At 38.9% G+C, this 13,581-nt stretch overlaps 1 protein-coding gene across 10 annotated transcripts in view; it reads left to right on the top strand.

Moving 5' to 3' along the window:
* The first annotated feature begins 5,290 nt into the window (after positions 1-5,290).
* LOC134211335 (pre-mRNA splicing regulator USH1G) overlaps positions 5,291-13,581 on the top strand; it is an 85,597-nt gene continuing 77,306 nt past the window's right edge. Inside the window, exon 1 of one of the 10 annotated variants that reach the window (XM_062688104.1) lies at positions 5,291-5,411. The gene's annotated coding sequence lies outside the window, so the exon portion shown is untranslated. The other 9 variants (XM_062688101.1, XM_062688096.1, XM_062688100.1 and 6 more) reach the window with 9 other exon arrangements.

Here is a 13,581-nt window from a genome sequence, read left to right as displayed (position 1 = left end):
TTGTTTTCGATATTTTGTCCAAAATTTATACATCTCCTAGATCTTAAGCCTCTCTGGAGTTATTGGTTTTCCACAAATATGTAGTGAAAAAAAAATTGATTGTATTTTCTATATCTCGGGAACCTATTTTTCTTACATAGAATAATTTGAAGATATTAAATAAATATTTAAATAAAAAATTATTCATATCGCATTTTTTATCTTTCCCATCTATCTATCTCATAGCGATGTAAGTAATTTATGACATAGATTTAAAAAGCAATCCATACATTTTCTTTTATTTTTATGGCTCCACAGTCCTACTTGAACTTAGTTTCTTAACTAGGCTAGGGCTAGGATAACTTTGCATAGAACTTTGCGACCGGTTCACAGAACATTCACCAGCACCAAATTGCGGATGACATATGGTCAGCTTTGAGAGCATCTCGGCTGTTATGCGATCGACCTCTGGGACTTTGGATGGCTGTTTGAATATCTAGCAGTGATGGAGCTTCGGTATTGATGCGTGTTCTACGTCGGATTCTAGGCAGAGCATGTCGAAGTGGTGGTGGCCTGGCTGGCCCTTGAAAAAGTTGTTGGATTGAATGGATCGGTCAATACCTCCATTCGCGTCTTTCACAGGCATCGTTGCATGCATCTTCGCCCCGTTTAAGCGTCGTTAGATATCGTACAGGAAGCAAATGTCCGCGGTTGCTGCGGCTCTCTTTCTTTCTTCTCCAAAGTCGAGTATCGTTGACTGGCTAAGACTTTGGCTCCACTGGCTTTTGTTCGCTCTATCGCGGCTTTGCCTTCTATTCGCTGCTCCTCTATCTTCCTCCAGGTCACATCGGTGACCCATTGTTTTCTATGGGTGCGCAGTTCGTGCAGATTATTCTCGCTGGTGGCAATGAAGGCATTTGGGTCCAGCATTTGGGTCTTGCAGCATCGTCCAACTCTCTCCTCTTGTCGACGAAACCGCGCAATGTGCAGGCGTATTTCGCCGATGTGGGGGTGATGATCAGACCCGGTATCGGCACTACGTTTATTCCGTACATCAAGAAAGCTCCATTTCTATTTTGAGCTGATGCAGATGTGACCGATTTGGTTTTTTGTACCACCGTCACGGGAGACCCATGTGACCTTGTAATCCAGTCGATGAGGGAAGAACAATCCCCCGATCACGATGTCGTTATTACCACAGAATACTGTGAACAGTTCTCCGTTTTCGCTCATTTATCCGGGACCATGGCGTCACCGGTAATGCTGAGTAGACACCTTTGCGTGGTGTGTTACGGGGTAAGATCTACCACGGTTACATTGCCAGCTACAGGCAAATCCTGACCCAACGATTACCTTCCTCATTATCCAACTCCGTGGTACTTATGAGGGTGTCGCTAAGTCGGTGGCCTCTCGTTAAGTAAGTACTACATCAACACTTCCTTCCTCTCTCTAGTTACGGTGAAGATGGGCGTGGCCAGGAGTAGTAATCCTCATGCTTTTGTTATTTTTGTTTAAGACTGGAATCAAGGACCACTCCCCTTCTTGATTTCTGATAGCATTCTAGATAAGGATCTCAAAAGTAAAACATGAGTATCACTAGTGTCCAATCTACGAATTACACCGTAACAATGCTAATGCTAATGCTAATGCTAAAATTTATCCGGGACCATGGCGTCCCATGATGCGCTTATGGTTCGAGTTGTCGGATCTGATCTTCGCATTGAAGTCACCCATACGATTAGCCCGCAGCGATGGAGGTCGAGCTCGAACGATATGGAAGAAAATAAAGATGCGGAAGAAGTGGCGGCTGAATGGAAAGTCCGGAATAACGACCCTAACGACCCGGCATCGCGTACCTTTTCGGTTCACCCAGCGAGGACTGAAAAAAAACCACTATCCGGCGATTCGGGTTTGGTCCTGCGTACGATTATTGACGACGTACGGGGACCGTACTCTCGGAAATGATGTACGGGAATTGGCTTAGCGATCATACCTTCGACGGTTGATTGACGACCACTGAGCTGAAAAAGTCCAACGCGAATTCATTTTATTATTCAACTCAACATTTAAATTAATCATTCGTGTTACCTTTTTGTACGTTTCACTTATTAACCATATGTTCGCGGAATTAAAATAATACGTTCTAATTACGTCTGCTTAGGTTAAAATCTTTATTAAAATAGACACAGAACAATTCGCTCCAATCGCACTTTACCTATTATTCAAAACTAGCCAAACTCAATACTGAAAAACTTTGTAGCCTACTCGCAAACACAAGTCACCAGCCGTTCACTTAGCGAAATGATCGAGTTCTTGTCTGATTTTTATAAAGAAACTTATCCTTTGGATGGTCGTCAATTATTTTAAATTAAAGCCAAATAAATTTGAAATGGCGACAAAGAGTGCGAACTCAAGCCACCGAATTTTTTTTTGGTATTATAAAGGGTTTTAAAAATAGAATATTCGATAGTACCTCCACAATCTCTATGTTGATCTGAGGTGTGAGAAGTTGGTCGAACGCTCGCCTGCGTCTATGAGAGCGGACACAGTAGCAAATTAAATGCAATATGGCTAATCTGAGGGGTTCATAGTAGTTTGGGCACTCGTCAGACGCCACGAGGGCGGACGCAGCATATTCTTCGCTCCTTTTTTTTCTCTTTAAGGGAAATAACTAGAAAAGTATTTTTGTAAAAATGTAGTTTCTTGAACAAGAAAATCATCACGGAAAAGTTTGTTAGTCGTCGACTAACCGCGAGGCCGAGCCTTCGATGAGTCGATAAAACTGATCACATGAGAACACTACAACAGTACATGGTCAATATCAATTTGGAAATTAATTTAGTCAAGACACAAACCTCGTAATCGACATAAAAATAAAAATTTAATTTTTTTTTCGTCCGGTTTGCAAATGATTTACATAATATTTTACCGTTAAATTAATTCCAAATAATTTAAATAATATTTACTTTTATTAAAAAGAGGGGAAGTCGGCGAAGAGAATCCTCTCTTGCGACATTCGCCCTTATTCCAGATAGAGCTTGATATGTGATTTTATTTAAAAAGAGAAAAACGTCATAAATTATTATTTTGACTTAATTAAAATTGATCGACAAAACGTAAATCGTTTCAATACATCTATTTTTCCGTGGGAATAGAGTATATAACGTTTCACAAAAAACTTTACGTTACGTGAAACAGCTCATAGTCTGAATAATTGATTTTTCATTACATTAAAGGAGGATATGAAACCGATCTCATCCGCTAGGAATATTATAGAGTTATCGAGTTAAGGAACATGATGAAGTGATGCAATTTAACTGTGGACTAGGGTGTCCCAAAATTGGACTGTGGAACTGTGGAAGTGCTTAATGAACACTAAGCTGCGAGGCGGCTCTGTCCCAGTGTGGGGATGTAATGCCAATGAGAAGAGAAGAGAAGAAGGTGGAAACCGGTCTTGGCTGAACTAAAATGTACAGTGGTTTGAACTTGTCAATGCAGCCAAGTTCCATTTACTATCCAATAGGAGTGCTGCATGCGGCTGGCTGGAGCATTTTGATAAGTTGAAAAAATTTGCAATTTTTGTATCGAAAATATAGATGACTTTCATACATTTCGTGTTACAAATACTATGCGAAATGATAAATAAGGTAATAAAATTTGCGTCTCTATGGGTTTTTTCAGCATTTCATGCCGAATTTGTATTATATTTAGGAGCTGCTGCCAGTGGTTCAAACCATCAATGGTACGAAATCAGTTCAAACCATGGTACGAATTACAATTATGTATTTTTATAAGAAATTAAGCTTAAAATGTGAAAACAAGATGCTTTTAGAAAGATTATAAAATAATATGAACTCAAGTAAAGTTTGTTGCAGTAAAGTGTTCCTATGTTGGATATAGGGTATCTGTTCCTATATCAATAACAATAAGGCAATGCGCATATAAAATGCATTGATTTCTCACCCAATAATCAAGAAACATGAGAATAATTATGCTCGGCTCACGTAATTTTTAATTGAAAACAATTTGGTAACTTCAAAAATTAAATTATCATCACATTTTAGAAGTATTTAGCTGAAAAACATCATCACCGCCATGCACCCATTTCAATAACATTCAAGAATAGTTAATCCTATGCCTGTACCTATATCAATAATACTGTTTCCAACATAAAATACGCACACTATTACTTGTGTGTATACGTAACGATATGATTGCAGTGATGCCGAATTCTACAATGTTTTGTATTTGAGTTGAAATATAATTACGAAATTGCTGTTTTTGTTACAGTTTTTCAACTTATCAGTTAAATTTTATGTTTGTCGTAGATTATCTTTTCGATATACCTACCTTATTTTACAAACATAAGAGCTGAATTTCACAGTAATAGTTTATTCAAGCATTTTTGAAATAAAAATCTAGGTCGGCAGCCCTTGAGAGTACTGCAAGGCATGTCAACAGTTTGGAATACGGGCAAGGATAATTTAGACGTTGTTCGAAATAAACCTATATCAAACTATAGGAAATCGCGTTGGTTTTTCAAATATAATTATATGTATAGTAAAAATGTGATGTGCTTTATGTGTTGTGAAATGAATTTCGAAAGGATACACTTGTGTTAGCTTGAAATTGAGTGGAAAACAACGGCGTGAAAACGGATGAATCTGCTAGTAGCAATCGAGCAGTGCATCAAACCAACAGTTCAGAGGTAGGAAAATGAAAATAAAAGTGCATAATAATTTAATCTTTTGATAATTTGATTCGTGTGCATTAAAACATTACTTTAAGAAAATCTTGAATAATATTCAAAACATTCAAGAATGTGTTCCATCCATTATTGTGTACATACGATGTGAGAAATTGTAATTAAATTGATTTTTTATTTGGTTTATCGACGGTTGGGATTAATATACGGGCTGTTATTAATATGGGAACAGATACCCTAATTGGACCTAGTTTCGACGACACGTCAAAAGCCTTCATTTTGGTTCAAACTATGAGTGAATACCCTACCCAACAGATTTTTCATTTTCATTTGAATAACAAAATGTCACTAACTTCTAGTGCTCGCCGCATATCGTTCATATGGTTCAAATAAAGAAAATATCATATGTAAAAGCTCCTTCAAACTTCAAGCTTTCCCTGTATAAAGTGTTTATAACAACCTGATTGTGAAGCTTTTGCAGAACATCGCACAATATCGCTGCATGTAGTTGTAGCACCTTGCATTGTACCGGTCTTTTACTCCATCACTAAAGGTATAGGTGCCTGCTCTCGTTCACCACCATCAATTAAATGATCACCTTGATGTGTATACCTTTCATTTGGGTTCACGAAAAACACCTGAGTATTCGACTGCGGTTCCAAATGTGTGGGTTGTTTCGCGTCGTTTTATGCTCTGCTCGTTGGTTGGTACATCTTCTGACCGAGTGGTAAGCCCAGTCGTAGATCGGGACGCGGAGAACGTAGACGCGGAGTTTGCATCGGAAGGCAACACTATTCCAGCATTTATTGCCGTATGCTGTCGTACGTTAGTTAGATTGAATCTGTTGGTCTGTTTGAAGTGCTACCGCTTAATGGCGTTCAATTGTTTTTTTTCATGGTTTCTTAAATGACATAGACCAGTGAAGGAGTTCTGCTAAGTGGTTGATCGTGGTTTTCGTAGCACTATGGTTTAGAGCAGTGAGAAGAATAAAATAAAATCAGCAATAGCTCAAAACATTTTAAGTGAAGTATGTTTATCAGTACGAGAACAAAACAGTTGAATATTAGTGGTCTGGAACGATATTGTTAGCTGGATGCGATGCACGTATTGCTACTGATAATGAGCATTATTGACTTGAAACAACTATTTGGTCTTTGCAAAAGTGGCTCATGCCTATGTCATCATCAATTGCTGTACGATATCTTATCGCCGCCCGGGCCGCCATTGATTGATAGCGAATGTCAGTTATAAATTGATACTTTTCTATCGATCGAGAGCTAATTGAAGGTGCTATCAGTGATCAATAACGCAAAATTTATCTCCATGAAAAATATTGTGTAGTTTGATTGAAGTTCTTGTTTTGTATTTGGTTCATGTCGAAATACTAGTGTTTTGTAGACGTAAGACATCAGCGATGATCATAAATTGGTGTCTGTCAATTGAGCGCGTTGTGATGGATGGATGAGCAGTGAACTTACATACAACCAGTTCGTAAGGGTCTGGAATGGTGCAGACATGTAAAACAGCAAGCATTGTGGAAATTGTGCGCCTCCATCATGGCAAGTTTCACAAAGATTCCTATTCGGCATCCGAAGATCGGTATGAAGAATAGTTGTATCGGTTATTAGCAACAGCACATAGAGATTAATGCCGATTATCTGCGAAAGCTGCATACCGAGTCCAAATTGAACACGTTGTTGGAATTTTCTTGAAACGAAATTACACGCGTATGGAAGATGTTCACACAGCTGATGGATTACTCATGCGAAACACTTTTCTTCAATTGTGACTAATAGACAGCGAAAATGGTATCTCGATAAACGCGATTTAATTGTCGAAGCTTGACCCACTTTATTTACAATTTGTTTGACTTCTTTATTGCTTCGAATAGAGTAAATGATGTATTTTGAACATTTGAATAAATTGTGCGTGTTTTCCATCCAAAATCGTTTCCAACGCTAGTGACCGTGTCACGGTGTAAAAAAATGGATTATTATCGAAGTTTCATGTACCTCTGATTTTTTTTTACAGAAAGTTAGGCAAAGTCATTAGAAATGAGGTACACACTTAATTTTCTTTGCCGAGGCCGGCAAAATAAATTGCCGAGAATCCAACAGCTGAGAGCTCGGTAAAAATCTCGTTAAAAGCTCAAATTGCCGACTGGGCTGCAAAACGTGTAGTCTTACCAGCTGTCAAAATTTGCCGGGCATATCGGTAATTAAATTACCGGATCTTTCGGCATATAATTCTGCCGAAATTCAGGAAATTATTATTTTTCTCTTGTTTAAAAAAAAATGCAAAAAAAGGAAAAGCCAACAAATATCTTAAATATATTTATTTCTGAAACATATTGGTCTAAAAATATGAATTTAGCACTTCGACATATTTTTATGAACACCAGCAAATTGGGATGCGTACGTTTTTTTACATAATGCCTTTTAGTTAGTGTTTGGTATGCTTTCAAAATACATTGACTGATAATTCTTTGCGCGAACATTATTTTCATAAATAGTAATGAACACCACCGCATTCACTTGTCGGAAACACCTTAGACCTTAAAAAAAATTCTCTTCGTCTCAGGGTCTCGATTCTCACGTGCAACCGGTGACTCCAATGCACAATACATATTTCAATGGTGGTGCCTTACTTTCGGTTTGTTGAATATTACCGCAAAAAGCCTCTGGAAAAATATCATGTCAATTTAATTAAAAAAGAGATTAAATTATTCGCATAGATAATATTTAAAAACTTACACAGAATGCAGTTTGTCGGCAAGCAAACCCGTAATTGAATTTCCTTTTTTATTTTTTGCGTTCTTGACACAACTTCGATTTTGACTTTTCACACTTTTCCGAATCTCGGCAAACATATAATTTCACCGATTCTTATCGCAAAATAGATTACCGACTTTCGGTGATCAATGTTCTAAGCTGAATTTCGGCAACAAGAGTTTAGAAAAACAATTTAAATGTCAAACTTTGACGATATATCAGTAATATAGTAATTTACCGACCAAGTTCGTCATTTTCTATTACCGAAATCAAATTTAGCGTTTAAGTGTGTACGGGGTGTTTTAAAATATTTCATCGGCGATTTTTTGAAAAAAAAGTAATTTTTATTGTTTTCTTCTCGAATATACCGTACAAAAAGTCAATTTATAAACCAGCGATGTATCAATCATTGTAATTAATCCGTAATTAATCCTCAAAATTGAAAATGTACGCATTTATAGACATTTTTGAGTAGAAAACCTATCTTGAAATAGATCTAAGTTTTTGAAAAATATCTATTTCTGTAATTCAAGCCTTCCTAAACTATGTTTTATTATGATTTTTTTTATTTTTGCATTATTTTAATTTTTTTTAGCAATTATCATCTTTTTCCAGCCCAAATATGGTTCTCTATTGAATGTTGTATTCACATTTCTTTCTTCCGACATTCGCACTATGAGACCAGCCCATTGTCAGTCTGCCATATTTTAAAGGGTTCATATTTTCCTCTAGATACAGTGTCTTATCATTTGTGGGGTACATACCATGTACAATAACATTACCGAATATTGTTCGCAGCACATTTTGCTTGAAAACCCCAAAACCTTACTGGACTGCTTCTTATAATTACCACGCTTCATGTCCGAAATAGGCTATTGGATGGAGTTATACAGAGCAAATTCCATTTCCAGTTGCATGTTACGGAAGCTATATTGTTGCTATAAGCACAACTGTCTCACATTTGATTGATTCCATATTTGTATGGGTCATTCATAGTTTTATGAGCAGTAAGCTGTTTGCATCCAAGTAATAATTATGGTTTTATAATGTTTTTGAAGATAGCGGTTTACTCTTCAGGATAGCACACCTGACCATTATACAACGATGTTCCTAGGGATCATTATCCCATTTCACAAGCATTCCATGGTGAACTATTTCTTCAACGCCTCCAATCATCTCCTGTACATCCTCTTATTTCTATGTCTATCCGTAACAATGTACTTCATACTGGTAGTGTGTATGGATATGTCCTTTCTCACCATCTCAATCTTCAGTGAGACAAAAGTCTCCAACACTACTCTGCGATCGTTTCCTAAGGAGCTTCACTTCATCTGCAAAACCTAGGAGCATATGCATAAGCTCTGCCAAGATGAAGTACATGGTTACATGTAGAGACAGAGATAAGCTTAGTGTTGTTTGTGCCAATAAAGTAAAAGGGATGTGTTTGAAGATGTAGAAACAAAATATACCTTTGAAATGATGACAAACACTAACAATGCTATAAACACTGGAAATGACGTTTCCTATGAAGAATGTCTGCCCTAAATAGGATTACCTCTGTAGTACATAACCAATTTTAGGTCTAAGTTAGGTCTCGTACAATACAGGTGAAGAAAAAAAATTCAGATGGTAATGAAATTCGCTTTTTTATAATTCCTTAATTCTTCGGGTGGGCAATTAGGGACATGAAACGTCAAAAGCAGTCTAGGATACTTTCAGATTTTTCTAGTAGTGTTGCGTACAATATTCAGGGAGAGGCCAGAAAAGAAGACATGTGGCTCATACGCAAAATCCATCTGAATCTCATAAAATACGGCGCACTTCGGCGGGCAGGTTATCTAGTAAAAATGTCAGAAGATAGAATTGCAAAAACAATATTCATCAGAGAACAATATAGATGCCAGAGATAGATTATTGTTTCAGCAAAGATTTCAAAACATAAAAAATAACACTAAAAATACTTTAGGAACGCTTGAACTTTAAAAATGTTTTTCAAAATTTTATACCCGTGTCAAGATAGGTTATCTATATAGATACGAGAATGGCAAAAGGCTACAAATGTGTATATAATCAATTTTGAGGGGTAAATTACAAAAATTGATCCTTTGTTGGGTTATCAATTGACTTTTTGTACGGTATATTAGAGAAGAAAACAATAAAAATCACTTTTTTCAAAAAATCGCCGATGAAATATTTTAAAACACCCCGTACCTCATTTCTAATGACCTTGCCTAACTTTCTGTGGAAAAAAATCAGAGGTACATGAAACTTCGATAATAATCCATTTTTTTACACCGTGTTTGTGTCTCTTTAACATCTTTCATTGTCACAGTTTTAATATTTTTTGTAAAAAATAAACAAATTATGGCTAAAAAATATATTCCGGTGTCGGGTTTTGGGGAGTAAGCGCTAGTAATGGAGCCGGTGCGAATAATGGACCCTCTAGATAAAAACCGAAATTAAACGCTGAAGCCAACCTGTTCCTGCGAGCTTCCACCGGATAAAGTTGCTTCTCGTATCCGAATAGTCGTGTCGTGCAATTATTTTTGGTTGTGGTACTTATATCAAGTTTTATAAACTAATTTATAAATGAAAACATAATAACACCATTATAACAAAAGTTTATACGACACAAAGTCACAAAATCCGCGTAGTACACGTGTAAAATAGAACACGGCATACGCGGAAATGATTCTAACGGAATTCTATTTTACGAGGAGGGTAATTCGCCAAATGTTGAACGGCTAATTTTGTCGCCTATTGTTGAACGCAAGTGCATTTCTTATGGGAGTTCAACAATAGGCGACGAAATTAGCCGTTCAACATTTGGCGGTTTCCCCGAGGTGTACATTTGCGTGACCAAAAAAAAAAGTCGTGAGATAAAACCCGTTATAATTCCAAAATAGTTGTAATAGCATAAATACCAGAATTCGTGAATTGAAAAACGAGTAACACACCCCACTTTGATTCGATTTGGCTTGGTCAAGGATGCCAATGGGGCCCTCCTTAGCCTAGCGGTAAGATTCGCGGCTACAAAGCAAGACTATGCTGAGGGTTATTATTTATTATTCATTCAGACTAAGGCCGAAGTGGCCTGTGCGGTATATAAGAGTCTTCTCCATTCGGCTCGGTCCATGGCTACACGTCGCCAGCCACGCAGTCTACGGAGGGTCCGCAAGTCATCTTCCACCTGATCGATCCACCTTGCCCGCTGCGCACCTCGCCTTCTTGTACCCGTCAGGTCGTTGTCGAGAACCATTTTCACCGGGTTATTGTCCGACATTCTGGCTACGTGCCCGGCCCACCGCAGTCGTCCGATTTTCGCGGTGTGAACGATGGATGGTTCTCCCAACAACTGATGCAACCGTGGTTCATTCGCCTCCTCCACGTACCGTCCGCCATCTGCACCCCACCATAGATGGTACGCATCACTTTCCTTTCGAAAACTCCGAGTGCGCGTTGGTCCTCCACGAGCATCGTTCAGGTCTCGTGTCCGTAGAGGACTACCGGTCTAATGAGCGTTTTGTAGATTGTCAGTTTGGTACGGCGGCGAACTCTATTCTATGACGATTTTCGTCGTCACTTCTTCACACATTTGATTGCACGTCATAATAGATGGACTGGTTAAAAACATAATAGCGTCTCAAATAAACAAATAGTAGGAACTTTGGTAACATAAATGTATCGATAACATTCATATCGCTTTCATACGTTGCTTCAAATTCATTATTACAAAGGATTAGTAAAAATCTTCGCATGGCAGCTGCCGCTTGAAGAATAACGGTATGAAGTCTTCGTTCTTCGATGTCGTCATGACGATTTGGTTACACGACGAAAGCTAACGTCGTGCGCGTCATTGACGATGTGTAGAGCAGCAATGAAGACACTGCAACTCGTCGCTACTGTGGCATTTCGTGCTATGACGATGACTATTGTCAGCCCTGCTTGAACCTCTTCCTATCATGTACTTCGTCTTCGACGTGTTGATGACTAGTCCGATCCACTTGGCTTCCCTCTTCAGTCTGATGTAGGCTTCCTCCATCTTCTCAAAGTTACGTGCCATAATATCTATGTCGTCGGCGAAGCCAAATAGCTGGACGGACTTATTGAAAATTGTACCACTCGTGTTAATCCCTGCTCTTCGTATTACGTATTACTTCCAAAGCGATGTTGAATAGCAGACACGAAAGACCATCACCTGGCCGTAACCCTCTACGGGTTTCGAAGGGACTCGAAAATGCCCCTGAAACTCGAACTACGCACATCACCCGATCCATCATCGCTTTGATCAACCGTGTCAGTTTATCTGATCCGGGGGCACCGTGCCAAGTGCAGCGGTTGCGGTGCTACCAATGGCGGATCGAATATCTCTCCAGCCATCTTTAAGAGACGCTGCGCCTGGCTGTTCTTCCGTTGGGAGTGCCACTTCCAGCTGCTGCGCGTATTCTTGGGCTAGTCTACCGTCTTGTAGCCGCCCAATATTAAGCCGCGGCGTCCGACTTCGGAGCGTGTTGTACACCGTCGAGAGTTTTGAGCGCAGGCATACTGCAACGAGGTAGTGGTCGGATCCAATATTCGCACTGCGGTAAGTGCGGACGTTCGTGATGTCGGAGAAGAATTTACCGTCGATTAGAACGTGGTCGATTTGGTTTCCCGTTTCTTGGTTAGGTGATCTCAATGTGGCCTTGTGGATATTTTTGCGGGGAAAGAAGGTGCTTCGGACTACCATTCCGCGGGAGGCTGCGAAGTCTACGCATCGTTGGCCGTTGTCATTCGATACGGTGTGCAGACTATCCGGTCCGATGACCGGTCTATACATTTCCTCCATTCCTACCTGCGCGTTCATGTTACCGATGACGAATCTAACTTTGGCGGAGCCTACTTGCGGATACATGCAGCTTTTTATAGAGGTTTAACAGGGCCCACTGTCAAACCTCACCACATCCTAGGCAGGCGCCACAACTCGCAGATGGCCTGGGGAGGGATCGTCAAGCCCTTGGACATAGTCCCTGCTGCCCCCTACTATGCTGAGGGTGACTGGGTTCGATTCCCATTGCCGGTCTAGTCAATTTTTGGTATATCTACATAAACATTAGAAAAAAATTAACGTTTTAAGATTAGCTCCGGCTTGGAGACTCGTCTATTTAACGTTTTTCATTGAACCCAACGCACAAATCCGCATGAATTCGTGGGCCCAGTGACGGGAAATGTCATATCGATGTCATGGGACTAATTTGCTAATAACTTTTCTCACAAGTCATTTACAATTATGTTTTCCATATAAACATGTAGCCCTCAAATGACTCGAAAACTTTTTCTAATAGGTGATTTCTCTAAATATGATATTGGCGGCGTGAGAGCCGAATTAGTGTCAGATGACATTAATGTCATGACATTCCGTGACATTTTTTTAATCTCGCTCTCATGGCTCACACTTTGTATTTAGAACAATGATTTGTTCGACAAAGTTCTAGGACCCTTAAAGTACTACATGTTAGTCAAATAATCCGATTTGAAAAAAGTTGTTAGGAAATTAGTAATAGCAATGCCATGACATTTTTTTGACATTTCCCATCACTGCTCGTGGCAAGTGTAGAGGTGTTCTCGGCTTGCAGTGGGCGAGTGATTGCATCATCATTTTCATTCATTGACCATTGAAAAGTCTAGAACTCTTGGACCGTACATTTTGAGCTTGGAAAGCAACTCTCATGATTCATCCAATATTGGTTCCCTTGCCATTACGATTGTTTTGGTAGCAACTACGAAATGTACGGTCAACATGATCATGCTTACGCTCATTTTTAAAATTTTGGTTGCTGACGTAATTTAATAACGAACTATGTTAAATAATTTTTTTACGAACAATAATGATCCTAATGACTACTCTCCTATACCTAACAGTTTTCGAGATATTTCGGTTTTTATGTCATTGTAATGAAGCATCTTTAGAAAATACGCCCTTCTTCAAAATGATTCGTGATTCTGTATTAACAATCATACGGAGAACGAGCTACAACAGAAGCTGGTTCTTCCCACACAGTTGTTGCTTTATCCAGACCCTATTAAAAGATATATTCGCTTTTTTATAACTATACCTGGCTTGTGCAAATACTTTTTCTAAAATTT

The sequence above is a fragment of the Armigeres subalbatus genome, chromosome 2, assembly GCF_024139115.2.
Source record: "Armigeres subalbatus isolate Guangzhou_Male chromosome 2, GZ_Asu_2, whole genome shotgun sequence".
Lineage (NCBI taxonomy): Eukaryota > Metazoa > Arthropoda > Insecta > Diptera > Culicidae > Armigeres > Armigeres subalbatus.
This window is presented reverse-complemented; position numbering and strand designations above follow the sequence as displayed.